This window comes from Oncorhynchus kisutch, linkage group LG25 (genome assembly GCF_002021735.2).
Source record: "Oncorhynchus kisutch isolate 150728-3 linkage group LG25, Okis_V2, whole genome shotgun sequence".
Lineage (NCBI taxonomy): Eukaryota > Metazoa > Chordata > Actinopteri > Salmoniformes > Salmonidae > Oncorhynchus > Oncorhynchus kisutch.
The window spans coordinates 7,494,523-7,506,884 of NC_034198.2; the positions used below are offsets into that span (position 1 = coordinate 7,494,523).

Sequence of the window (12,362 nt, forward strand, 5' to 3'; positions counted from 1 at the left end):
GAGAGAGAGAGAGAGAGAGAGAGAGAGAGAGAGAGAGAGAGTGAGAGAGTGAGAGAGAGAGACTACTGTTGATGAGAATACACACGAGCACACCTGAGACAAGAACCAAAACATTATCAATTTACAAAAGCCTGACCAGATCGTTTTTTTTTTATGCATCTGTTATTTTGCTCATTGCATTACTAAGCTCCGGCCCAGACAGCACTGGTCTCTTGTTAGTCAGATGACTAACGGCTGTTGGTTTTCATGATCAACTTATCCAAATAGACTTCTGCAGATGACTACAGCAATGAGCTACTAAAATAATGGTCTTTGGAAATTTGTGAATAGCTATTGGATTATTGGAATAGACCAAGGAGTATAATACTGTATATAATGACTGATGTTATTTTATTTTGACAGATTAAGGGGGTGCAATTTCATATTAGGAAGGTGTTCCTATTGTTTGGTATACTCAGTGTAGTTTTCTTATGATAGATTATGCAAATGACTTATTAAAGTGTTGAGAGCTCAGTGATTGAGAGACAGTGAAGTCCAGCAGATAGGTGAAATAATTGTTCCATTTTATGATACAAGTACCAAACTTGGTACACTAATACTAGACACCTTAAGGAACATTTTAAAGATTAGAGACAGTCTGAGAAGCCTGTCAGTCAACCCGAGCAGCCATTTTAATAAAATATTTGCCATCTGGATTTCCTGTTTGAAGAAAATCTGGTAAAATCAATCAAAAAATATATAACAATGACTTTATAATGTTATCTACCCAATAAATCATCCCCATAGATAATATAAACAATAATTATCTTAATGAAAAACTCTTAAGACCTTCATGGGGTTCACATTGAGATAATTTTGACCATAGTCCAGCAGCTGCATGAAAACGTTTTGGACTTTGTGATAGAGACACCAAATTTCACACACAGCTAGGGCTAAAGGAGCATTTTTGTCAATTTCCCGCCTGACAGTCGTTTCCAATAAGCAGATGACAGAGACAGTGCCAAAGTTCACATACTTTTGGTCATGTAGTGTATCTGGACACCTACTTGTCAAACATCTCATTCCAAAACCCACCACAAGGAGTAGCTAGAGTGTGATTTGCCAACTAAAGATCCCAGGCCAAACCCTCCCCTAACCCAGACGACGCTGGGACAATTGTGCGCCGTCCTGTGGGACTCCCGGACACGGCCAATTGTGACACAGCCTGGGATCGAACCCCAGCTGTAGTGATACCGCAATACTGTGATGCAGTGCTTTAGACCGCTGTGCCAGTTGGGAGGCCTGACAAAGTAGCATTCTCTTGGCATCCGCCAAACTGAGATTCATCAGTCAGACTGCCAGATGGTGAAGCATGAGTCATCACTCCAGAGAACGGGTTTCCACTGCTCTAAAGTCCAATGGCAGCGAGCTTTACACCACTCCAGCTGACACTTGGCATTGCACATGGTGATCTTAAGCTTATGCGCAGCTTCTCGGTCATGGAAACCCATTCCATGAAGCTCCTGACGAACAGTTCTTGTGCTGGCGTTGCTTCCAGAGGCAGTGTGGAACTCAGTAGTGAGTGTTGCAACCGAGGACAGACGATTTTTACGCGCTTCGGCAATCGGCGGTCCTGTTGTTGCTCCTAGACATTTCCACTACACAATTACAGCCCTTACAGTTGACCGGGGCAGCTCTAGCAGATCAGACATTATACGAACTAACTTGTTGGAAAGGTGGCATCCTATGACGGTGGCACTTTGAAAGTCACTGAGCTCTACAGTAAGGCCATTCTACTGCCAATGTCTGTCTATGGAGATTGCATGGCTGTGTGCCCGATTTTATACACCCGTCAGCAACAGCTGTGGATGAAATAGCCAAGTCCACTAATTTGAAAGGGGGTCCAAATACTTTTGTATATATAGTGTATGTATTAAGGACTTTGGTTGGATTTGTGTGGTTCTGCAAAAAAGCAGAGACACTAGCAGGTTGCATAACATAAAAGGTGATAAGGATGGGTCTATTAAACCAATATACTGCATCTCAAATAAGGAAAATATTCAACTTCATATTCATCATCTCTAGCACCACCCCAACATCATTCGGAAAGTATTCAGACCCCTTCACTTTTTCCACATCTTGTTACATTACAGCCTTATTCTAAAATGTATTAAATTGTTTCCCCCCCAATCTACACACAATACCCCATAATGACAAAGCAAAAACAGGTTAAAAAAAATTAACAACTTTGGCAGCGATTACAGCCTCAAAGTCTTCTTGGGTATTATGCTACAAGGTTGGCACACCTGTATTTGGGGAGTTTCTCCCATTCTTATCTGCAGAACTTATCAAGCTCTGTCAGCTTGGATGGGGAGCGTTGCTGCACAGTGATTTTCATGTCTCTCCAGAGCTGTTCGATAGGGTTCAAGTCCGGGCTCTGGCCGGGCCACTCAAGGACATTCAGTGACATGTCCCAAAGCCACTCCTGCGTTGACTTGGCTGTGTGCTTAGAGTTGTTGGCTGGTTGGAAGGTGAACCATCACCCCAGTCTGAAGACCTGAGAGCTCCGGAGCTCTCTGTACTTTGCTCCGTTCATCTTTCCCTCGATCCTGACTAGTCTTCCCGTCTCTGCCGCTGAAAAACAGCCCCACAGCATGCTCTGACATGCACTGTCAACTGTGGGACCTTATACAGGCAGGTGTGTGCCTTTCCAAATCATGTCCAATCAATTGAATTTACCACAGGTGGACTCCAATCAAGTTGTAGAAACATCGCAAGGACGATCAATGGAAACAGGATGCACCTGAGCTCAATTTCGATTCTCATAGGAAGGGGTCTTAATACTTATGTAAATAAGGTATTTCAGGTATTTCAGTTATTCTGTTATTCAGTTATACAAAAATGTCTAAAAACTGTTTTTCACTTTATCATTATGGGGTATGTGTGAGGGGGGAAAAAATGAATTCAATTTTAGAATAAGGCTGTAACGTATCAAGATGTGAAAAAAGGGAACGGGTCTGAATACTTTCCAAATGCACTGTATGTGAAAATAGCACGCTTTTATGTTTTGCAGTCAAAAAGATAGAGGAGCGTAAGTGTTTCCAGTTACATCGTCAACCAATTAGTAGGCAGTTCTGATAATTAGTGACAAGTGTGTTGTAATGAGAGAGAGTCAATGGGTAAAATCAACTTGGTTGATCAAGTTCATCTTAGTAGTATGCTGCTCCACTCTGGGGGCTTTTGTACAGCCGCCAACCAGCTACTTGGGGTGTATTGGACATAGTTCACATGGCCATATCTCCATAAATAATTAAATGGCCCAAAGATGCCATATATACTTATCCTTTAACATTTTAGTAGAAAAGTGGTGAAAACGTGTGCAAACTTACTGTTTATTTATTTGGTAGATATCATTTTGATATTGTTTGAAATGATTTTACCTTATTTTCTTCTAACAGGAAATCCGAGACTGCCTCCAATCCCGAGTTGCGCAGCGGTCTAAGGCACTGCATCTCAGTGCAAGAAGCGTCCCTGTCCCTGGTTCGATTCCAGGCTGTATCACATCCTGCCATGATTGGGAGTCCCATAGGGCGGCACACAATTGGCCCAGCGTTGCCCGGGTTTGGCCGTCATTGTAAATAAGATATTGTTCTTAACTGACTTGCCTAGCTAAATAAAGGTTACAATCTGTAGAATGTTCCTTAAGGTATCTAGTGTTAGTGTACCAAGTTTGATACTTGTATCATAAAGTCGAACGATCTCAGCATATTTGGTTCTTATGCGCTGGACTACATGTGCTGCTGCTGCGTGTTGGAGCCATATGAAGCTCCTATTGCCGCGACAAGAATCCACCCCAATCGAGAACAAAGTGTTTGATTTCCAGATAGAGCAGCAGTTACCGAACTGCGGAAGGAGAGAACAGAAGAACACTGGCTACTATCAACGGACATTGGGACTCGCCGCAACCTTGCGCTTTTTTGGGTGTACTGCCCCTCTTGAGCAATGGCATCTCTAGATCGATCAAAGGGAGCGTGTGAGGATGGGGTCGCCTTTTTTATTACCATGTATTATCAGTAGATTAGATGTATCATACAGTGATACTAGAGTATTCCATAGCTTCAGATGTGAGTGCATGGAGACACATAGGCAGACAAGGTTGGGAATGTGAAAGAAGCAGCGCTCTCCGTGTATACGCGTGATCCTACAGATTGCACAGAAAAAAAGCACAATATTTCCCATGCATGTTTTTTGTTAGTAGACTTCGTAACACATGGATCAAATATTGATTAATCATCAGCTGCTAATGAACACACCATAAATTAGCAGTGTTCTTGAACAAAGCTGATGCATCTTAAAGGAGACGCGCGTGCTTTGACAACATCACCACCTCAAATGGATGGAGTTATCGTCTGATCCTGGCCACAGAAATCGCCCAACTTCAAGCGCCACGTAGGTGAGGGATGCTCATACAATATTTTGAATAGATTATCAAATAATTTGCTCTAAGCAAATTTAGATTACATAAACTAAAAGGTATAGCTTGCAATTCAATTGTCAAAACCGTGCAGGTTTATTTAACCGTAGACCACTCATTTAGGTGGCTAGACTAATTACAATTCTATACCAATAAATACATGAAGATAGTGTTTTATTGATCATTTGTACACTGTTGAAAGGAAGGCACCTTTAGGCTATGTGGACCCACAGTATAGGCATGGGGCGTCTGTTTGTTGGATCTTGTTGTAGATCGACTTTCGTTCTCCAGTTATGTCAGAAGTGTTTGGTAGGCTGTAGAACAACCATAATATAATGACGTGCAACTAACAACAGACCGTGTGATCTTGGAATGAAATCAGTCGAATGGAAAACCACGGTAGGAAAATCTGGAACTTAAAGAGGAATGTGACATGACACAAGGTGTAATTGGATAGATAAGGACGTTCATTCTGAGGTGAGCTAAAGGCATTTTTAATCATGGATAGGCCTTAAGTCCTAATAGTGCATGTAATACCGGCATATACTGTACAATTTATCTAAAGACGAAATACAATTGCAGTCTCTTACAGGGATGATGCATGATGTTCTGTTATTTCTGGTGTCAGTCATTGAGGAAGCCTGTATGAAGTGCCTAGCTTGATAACAAATTAAATTAAAGTACTGTAGGCACTAGAGATTTAGGGGAATCAGAGCTTGCCTTGAGAGGATAACGGACTTATTGTCCAGTAGACTGTTGTGGAGTGGACTGGAGAGTGGGCTGCAGGGTCTCTACAGTTGCAATTGGTGCTGAAATACTTACATTATCGTATGAATTGACGAGTTTAAATAGGACTTTTGGTTTCAGAAGAGAGAGAGAAAAGGTTTGTGGAGTTTATCTCAACTGTAGATTGATTGTGTTTTAGGTTGTGGTTTGGGGTTCTCTGACAGCCAGGGTCCTTGTGAATTAGTAGTCATGTATAGCACATGGGAATGACATACTTCCTGCCAGACTTACAGAACATGTGCTTTAAACACAGAATTTAAGTAGGCAAAAAATACAGTGCTGTGATGGAAACATTTGCCTAATTCCCACATCTCAGAAATATAAAAAATAGCTCTGTCAAAGCCAAAGGCATTTTACTTAAATTATGTCTCTATCTAACTGATCTTCTACCCTGGTGGAGAGTTGTGTAAGATCTCCCCCAGATCTCCATCAGAGAGATGGAAAAATACATGTTTGATCCAAGCTTACTAGCTGAAGGACATGCATCTCATCTTATGCTTTTAAACTGGCCTCGGAATTCACTATGTCAATAATACTTAGTCCATGCAGTCAGTGGCTCAACAGTGAACGACTAAAAGCTCATTCAATTAGCCTGTTAATAAGAATCTGATAACCCGTGGCAATGAGAGGAGGGAGGTGGTACTGTAGAATGACCCCCACCACTCCAACCACCACCACCTAGCCTGTTTCCCTGCAGGCCCTTGTGTTATCAATGGTGTTCTGGGCCAGAGCCTGACTTGATTACTGTGCACTTCATTTGCAGCGCGGCTCTCCGCTGGTCCCGCCAGGGCCTGTCTGTCTGTGTGCAGGGGCTCATTTAAGTGACTGAATCACTGTGTGTGTTAGCCTAGCTGCTAATCGCCAATCACATACAGTGGCAAGAAAAAGTATCTGAACCCTTTGCAAATACCTGGATTTCTGCATAAATTGGTCATAACATTTGATCTGATCTTCATCTAGGTCACAACAATAGACAAACAGTCTGCATAAACTAATAACATGTCTTTATTGAACACACTGTGTAAACATTCACAGTGCAGGGTGGAAAAAATATGTTAATCCTTGGATTTAATAACTGGTTGACCCTCTTTTGGCAGCAATAACCTCAACCAAACATTTTCTGTAGTTGCGGATCAGACCTGCACAACGGTCAGGAATTTTGGACCATTCCTCTTTACAAAACGGTTGCAGTTCAACAATATTCTTGGGATGTCTGGTGTGAACTGCTCTCTTGAGGTCATGCCACAGCATCTCAATCGGGTTGAGGTCGAGACTCTTATACTGGGCCACTCCAGAAGGCGTATTTTCTTCTGTTGAAGCCATTCTGTTGTTGATTTACTTCTGTGTTTTGGGTTATTGTCCTGTTGTCTATTGAGCTTCAATTGGCAGACAGATAGCCTTACATTCTCCTGCAAAATGTCTTGATAAACTTGGGAATTCACTTTTCCGTCGACGATAGCAAGCTGTCCAGGCTCTGAGGCAGCAAAGCAACCCCAAACCATGATGCTCCCTCCACCATACTTTACAGTTGGTAAAGTTTTGGTATTGTTTTGGTGTTGGTGTGCGGAGCCTTTTTTTCTCCACACGTAGTGTTGTGTGTTCCTTCCAAACAACTCAACTTTTGTTTCATCTGTCCACAGAATATTTTGCCAGTAGCGCTGTGGAACATCCAGGTGCACTTTTGCAAACTTCAGACGGTCAGCAATATTTTTTTGGACAGCAGTGGCTTCTTTTGTGGTGTCCTCCCATGAACACCATTCTTGTTCAGTGTTTTTACTCGTCAACAGAGATGTTAGCATGTTCCAGAGACTTCTGTAAGTCTTTAGCTGACATTCTAGGATTCTTCTTAACCTCATTGAGCATTCTGCGCTGTGCTCTTGCAGTCATCTTTGCAGGACCGCCATTCCTAGGAAGAGTAGCAACAGTGCTGAACTTTTTCCATTTTATAGACATTTTGTCTTACCGTGGATTGATGAACATCAAGGCTTTTAGAGATACTTTTGTAACCCTTTCCAGCTTTATGAAGGTCAAGGAGTTTTCCAACCTACACATTAAATGTTTAAATGATTTATTCAATATAGACAAGAAAAATACAATCATTTGTGTGTTATTAGTTTAAGCACGCTATGTTTGTCTATTGTTGGGACTTAGATGAAGATCAGATCAAATTTGATGACATATTTATGCAGAAATCCTGGTAATTCCAAAGGGTTCACATACTTTTTCTTGCCACTGTAACTACTGCAGACTCTCACGGGGCTGTTGTGTTTCGCTTTGTTTTCTCAGTTAACCATGCTTTTCTTTTCTCACCCTTAAATTGGCTTGTTGGGAGCATCTCGGCTTGTTTCTGATGCTTTATGTAAAGTGTTGTGTTTGAGCTGTAATTATGAGTGCAGAACTGTATTATCGTTGTTATTATTGGTGTATCATGAATGACGCATTCTGTGGAGATGATGCACCTGTTAGTATGTCTATTTTGAGGCTTAATTGCTTCCTTTAAGGGAAACAAAGCACAATCATACTCTAAAGCAGAAGACCAACAAGGAATCCATAGGGAGCCTTGGTGAGAAGGATACACCTCCAAACCACTGACAACCATGGGGACATGTATTTACCAGTTACCTCATGTGTGAAAGTGATATGGCCATTTGCTGGTCCAGACCCATGTTGCCCAACAGAGGTCCCATAGTACACAAATCTCTCCAGTTTCTGGCCAAAGTAGCAGTCTGGCTTTTAATGGGTCCCCCATAATCAGAGGCCTTACCAATCAAGCAGCTGATTGCTTCAGTCGATTAATTAAGACAGTTTGCGCTACATTGTGCAGTGTGTCACCAAGTGTCCTTGCTCTCCAGCGGTAACAAAGGCCTGACGCACATGGATTAAAGAGAGTGAGCAATTTGGCACCACACAGCAAGGAGTGCTGAATAGAAGAGTGTTTTACTCCGAAAGGTAGCCCGCTGAGGGTGAGTAACACATTGAATTAGCCGGTTTAAGCATGACTCGTTGTTATACTTCGCATTTCTAGCTCAATTGGAATCGAATTGGTCTGGAAATTGTAGCTTCTCTTCCCTGTCACCTGAGTCAACTCTTTCCCTTAGATTGCCTATAAAGTTTGAATTCTATGAGGGCCGGTGTGGGTGCAGACTTTTGTACCAGTCAATCAGTAACACACCTGATTCTAACAATCTAGCAACTAGTTTTCAATCAGTACTTTAGAATTGGAACACCCAATACCAGGAGGAGGCAGTCTTACCCGAAATATGCTTGGTGCAAAGTAGGTGCAGGCTTTTATTGAATCTTTTCAATCAAAACTTTGATTACTAGAGGTGTCACCTCTTGGCTGCCCAACACTGCCCTAAACCCATATTGCAGTGAGATGAGATCAACCGCTGCAAAGCCTACCACCATAGAGTAGATCTGAGTGATGTGTCTTTAATACACCCAATACCTGCAAGACTGCCTAGCACGCGAGCATATTGAGGCCATTCATCTCACTCCATGGCCTCATCACCATAGACCTGAATTTGCTCTACCTCTGGGCTCTCTGCTTAACTGTACATGTGTAATGCCTTCATAAGCACGGCTGACTACCAACCAAGAAACGGCACTAATGTGACTCACAGCATAGCCTGCCCATGTATATAAAACGAATTCCATGTCTCTCCAACATGTGTCTTACTCATTTCTGCCTCGCCCATTCAACAATGATGCTGCTATACATTTATGTAAGCCACTCACACTCTTTCAAATTTAGCTGATGATGAGGGAGGAGGGTGAGCAGGAATCCTGCTACATGATATAATATTAAGGGGCTGCTTTTAAGGGTCGCAAGGGGTGATTGAGAGAGAGTGAGAGAGAGAGAGTGACTGCAGTTGTGGCACTGATCTATTCCTTCTTCCTTCAAAAGTAGTGCATAACAACACACCTAGCAAATCTGTGAAGGTGCTTGGACACTTTCTACAGGCCTTTTCCTCTCCGTGTTTCCAACTTCAACCCGAGGTGACCCAGTATCAATGGTTTATAACTTCTGTCGAGTTGTGTGGGAAGGAGGAACATTCTCTCTCATTCAGTAGCTGTCTGATGAATATTGGGTTAACGAGGGTCATTGTCGTTGCTAGCTCCTCCACAGAGCTTTACCAACTACCAGAGACAGTGGATGCTCTGTTTCTCTTACTAACTGTTAGTAATTAACCATTAAGACAAACACCAGAATCCAGTTGACCATAAGAGATCCTCAGGCATAGCCACTGGGGGAAATTGAAACGCAATGACGCCTTTTTGAAGTGTGACCGATTAATAGTGTTTGTTGGATGATTAAACAACAGTGTTGCTGGGTGCTTGACTTAATATGAGCACAATAAAATACCAGTCGGTGTCCAGCCCGAATGTTGTTTCCCAAGAGCACAATCATTTCCAACCAACTAGCACACTTCATGCCATGGGTGTTTGTGCTACTGTGCTTTTCACTGCAGCACATAGACGTTAGCTCGAGGTATCCTGTTTCTATTGCGTAGCTTTCACAATGCAATGCTTTAAAAAATATATATCGCCAATGTCCAGCAAATTTGTTTCCCCAAGAGCATGCTGTCAATTTAGGATCACCCCGTGCTGGAAAAAAACGCATTGACCAGCATAGACTGTTGTGTTTTCGCTGGTGACCAGCCTTTGTTGTGTTTTGGAGACTGGTCACAGGCATACCAGAATTGTTGGTCACCTGCAAAACCAGCATCAAGTGATTTGATTTGAAGTAACATTATGCTGGCTTGCAAAGTGATGTCTAATTACTATTGGAATCCAGCCTGAGTGGGGATATCCAACAATTGAACATTTTATTCACCCACAATCTGCATTCAGAATGATTGCCAGGGTTAGAAAGATTAATAAATAGCTACCAAAACCATCTAAACTGGAACAACCATTTCAGTAACGAGTGCAATAAGTTCAACTAACAGATTGGATTACTTTAGAAACATTTACGTTATTTATTTTTGTGTAACATAAAATAAATTAATTGAGTACCTTCAGAAAGTAGTCACACCCCTTGACTTTTTCCAAAATGTTTTGTGTTACATGGATTCAATTGAGATTTTTTTTGTTACTGGCCTACACACAATACTCCATAATGTAAAAGTGGAGTTATTCTGTGTTATTCTATGTTTTTTTTAAAAATATAGTATTTTATTTTTTACAAATGAATTAAAAATGATAAGTTGAAATGTCTTCAGTCAATAAGTATTCAACCCCTTTGTAATTCCAAGCCTTTATGTTCAGGAGTAAACATTTGCTTAACAAGTCACATAATAAGTTTCATGGACTCACTGTGTGCAATAATAGAGTTTAACATGATTTTTTAATTACTACCTCATTTCCGTACCCCAGACACTGTAAGGTGACTCAGTCGAGCAGTGACTTTCAAACACAGATTCAACCATAAAGACCAGGGAGGTTTTCCAATACCTCGCAAAAAAGGGCACCTATTGGTAGATGGGTAAAAATTTAAAAAAGCAGACATTGAATATCCCTTTGAGCATTGTGAAGTTATGAATTATACTTTGGATGGTGTATCAAAGCACCCAGTCACTACAAAGATACAGGTGTCCTTCCTAGTTGCAAGGTAGAAGGAAACCAGTCAGGGATTTTCACCATGAGGCCAATGGTGACTTTAAAACAGTTACATAGTTGAATGGCTGTGATAAGAGAAAACTGAGGATGGGTCAACAACATTGCAGTTACTCCACAACAGTGTTGGGGGTAACACATTACAAAGTAATGTTTTGAGGGAGTGTGCAATTTGCATGCTGACTGCAGGAATGTCCACCAGAGCTGTTGCCAGAGAATTGATTGTTCATTTCTCTACCGTAAGCCGCCTCGTTTTAGAGAGTTTGGCAGTATGTCCAAACGGCCTCACAACCACAGACCACATGTAACCTCGCCAGCCCAGGATCTCCATATGCGGTTTCTTCACATGCGGGAACGTATGAGACCAGTCACCTGGACAGCTGTTGAAACTGTGTGTTTGTACACAGCCTTTGTAGCTCTGCTGAACCAGTCAGGGATTTTCACCATGAGTACTAGGTAGGCAAGCCATTCTAAGGTAGTGTGCGCCCTCTATAGGACATAACAATGTCCAACACACGTAAGGCTTTTCCAGAGGGTTTTCTGTTTTTGGTAACGCAAAAGTAATGTAACGAACAAAATAGTTATTTTTCACAGTAATGTAACGATTTACTTTTAATTGTAATCACGTTGTAACCTAACGAGTTACTTCCCAACACTGCTCCACAATACTAACCTAATTGACAGAATGAAAAGAAGGAAGCCTGTACAGAATAAAAAATATTCAAAAACATGCATCCTGTTTGCAACAAGGCACTAAAGTAATACTTTCAAAACATATGGCAAAGCAATTCACTTTTTGTCCTGAATACGAAGTGTTTTGTTAGGGGCAAATCCAATACAACACATTACTAAGTACCCCACTCCATATTTTCAAGAATAGCAGTGATTGCATCATGTTGTGGGTATGCTTGTAATTGTTAAGGGCTGGGGAGTTTTTCAGGATAAAAATAAATAAATAGAAGCACAGGCTAAGTCCTAGATTCAGTCTGCCTTCCACCAGACACTGGGAGTTGAATTCACCTTTCAGCAGGACAATAACCTAAAACACAAGGCCAAATCTGAACTGGAGTTGCTTACCAAGAAGATAGGGAATGTTTCCAGAGTGGCCGAGTTACAGTTTTTACATAAATCTACTTGAAGACCTGAAAAGGGTTGTCTAGCAATGATCAACAACCAAATTGAGAGAGTTTGAAGAATATTGAAAATAGTAATGGGCAAATGTTTCCAGGTGTGGAAAGCTCTTAGAGAATAACCCAGAAAGACTCACAGCTGTAAGTTGCTTCTATAAAGTATTGACTCAGGGGTGTGAATACTTATGTGAATTAGATATTTCTGTCTTTCATTTTTTTACAAATGTTCAGTTTGCCATGATGGGGTATTGTGTGTAGACGGGAGAGGGAAAAACTATTTAGAATTTGGAATACAGGCTGTAACACAACAATGTGGAATAAGGTATGAATACCTTCTCAAGGCACTGTTACATGTATGTACATGTACGTATGCA

At 41.4% G+C, this 12,362-nt stretch overlaps 1 protein-coding gene across 1 annotated transcript in view; it reads left to right on the forward strand.

The window, feature by feature from the left end:
* The first annotated feature begins 3,769 nt into the window (after positions 1 to 3,769).
* LOC109869939 (TANK-binding kinase 1-binding protein 1) overlaps positions 3,770 to 12,362 on the forward strand; it is a 121,971-nt gene continuing 113,378 nt past the window's right edge. The window contains exon 1 of the mRNA XM_020460262.2: positions 3,770 to 4,432. The gene's annotated coding sequence lies outside the window, so the exon portion shown is untranslated. The remainder of the gene's footprint in view (positions 4,433 to 12,362) is intronic.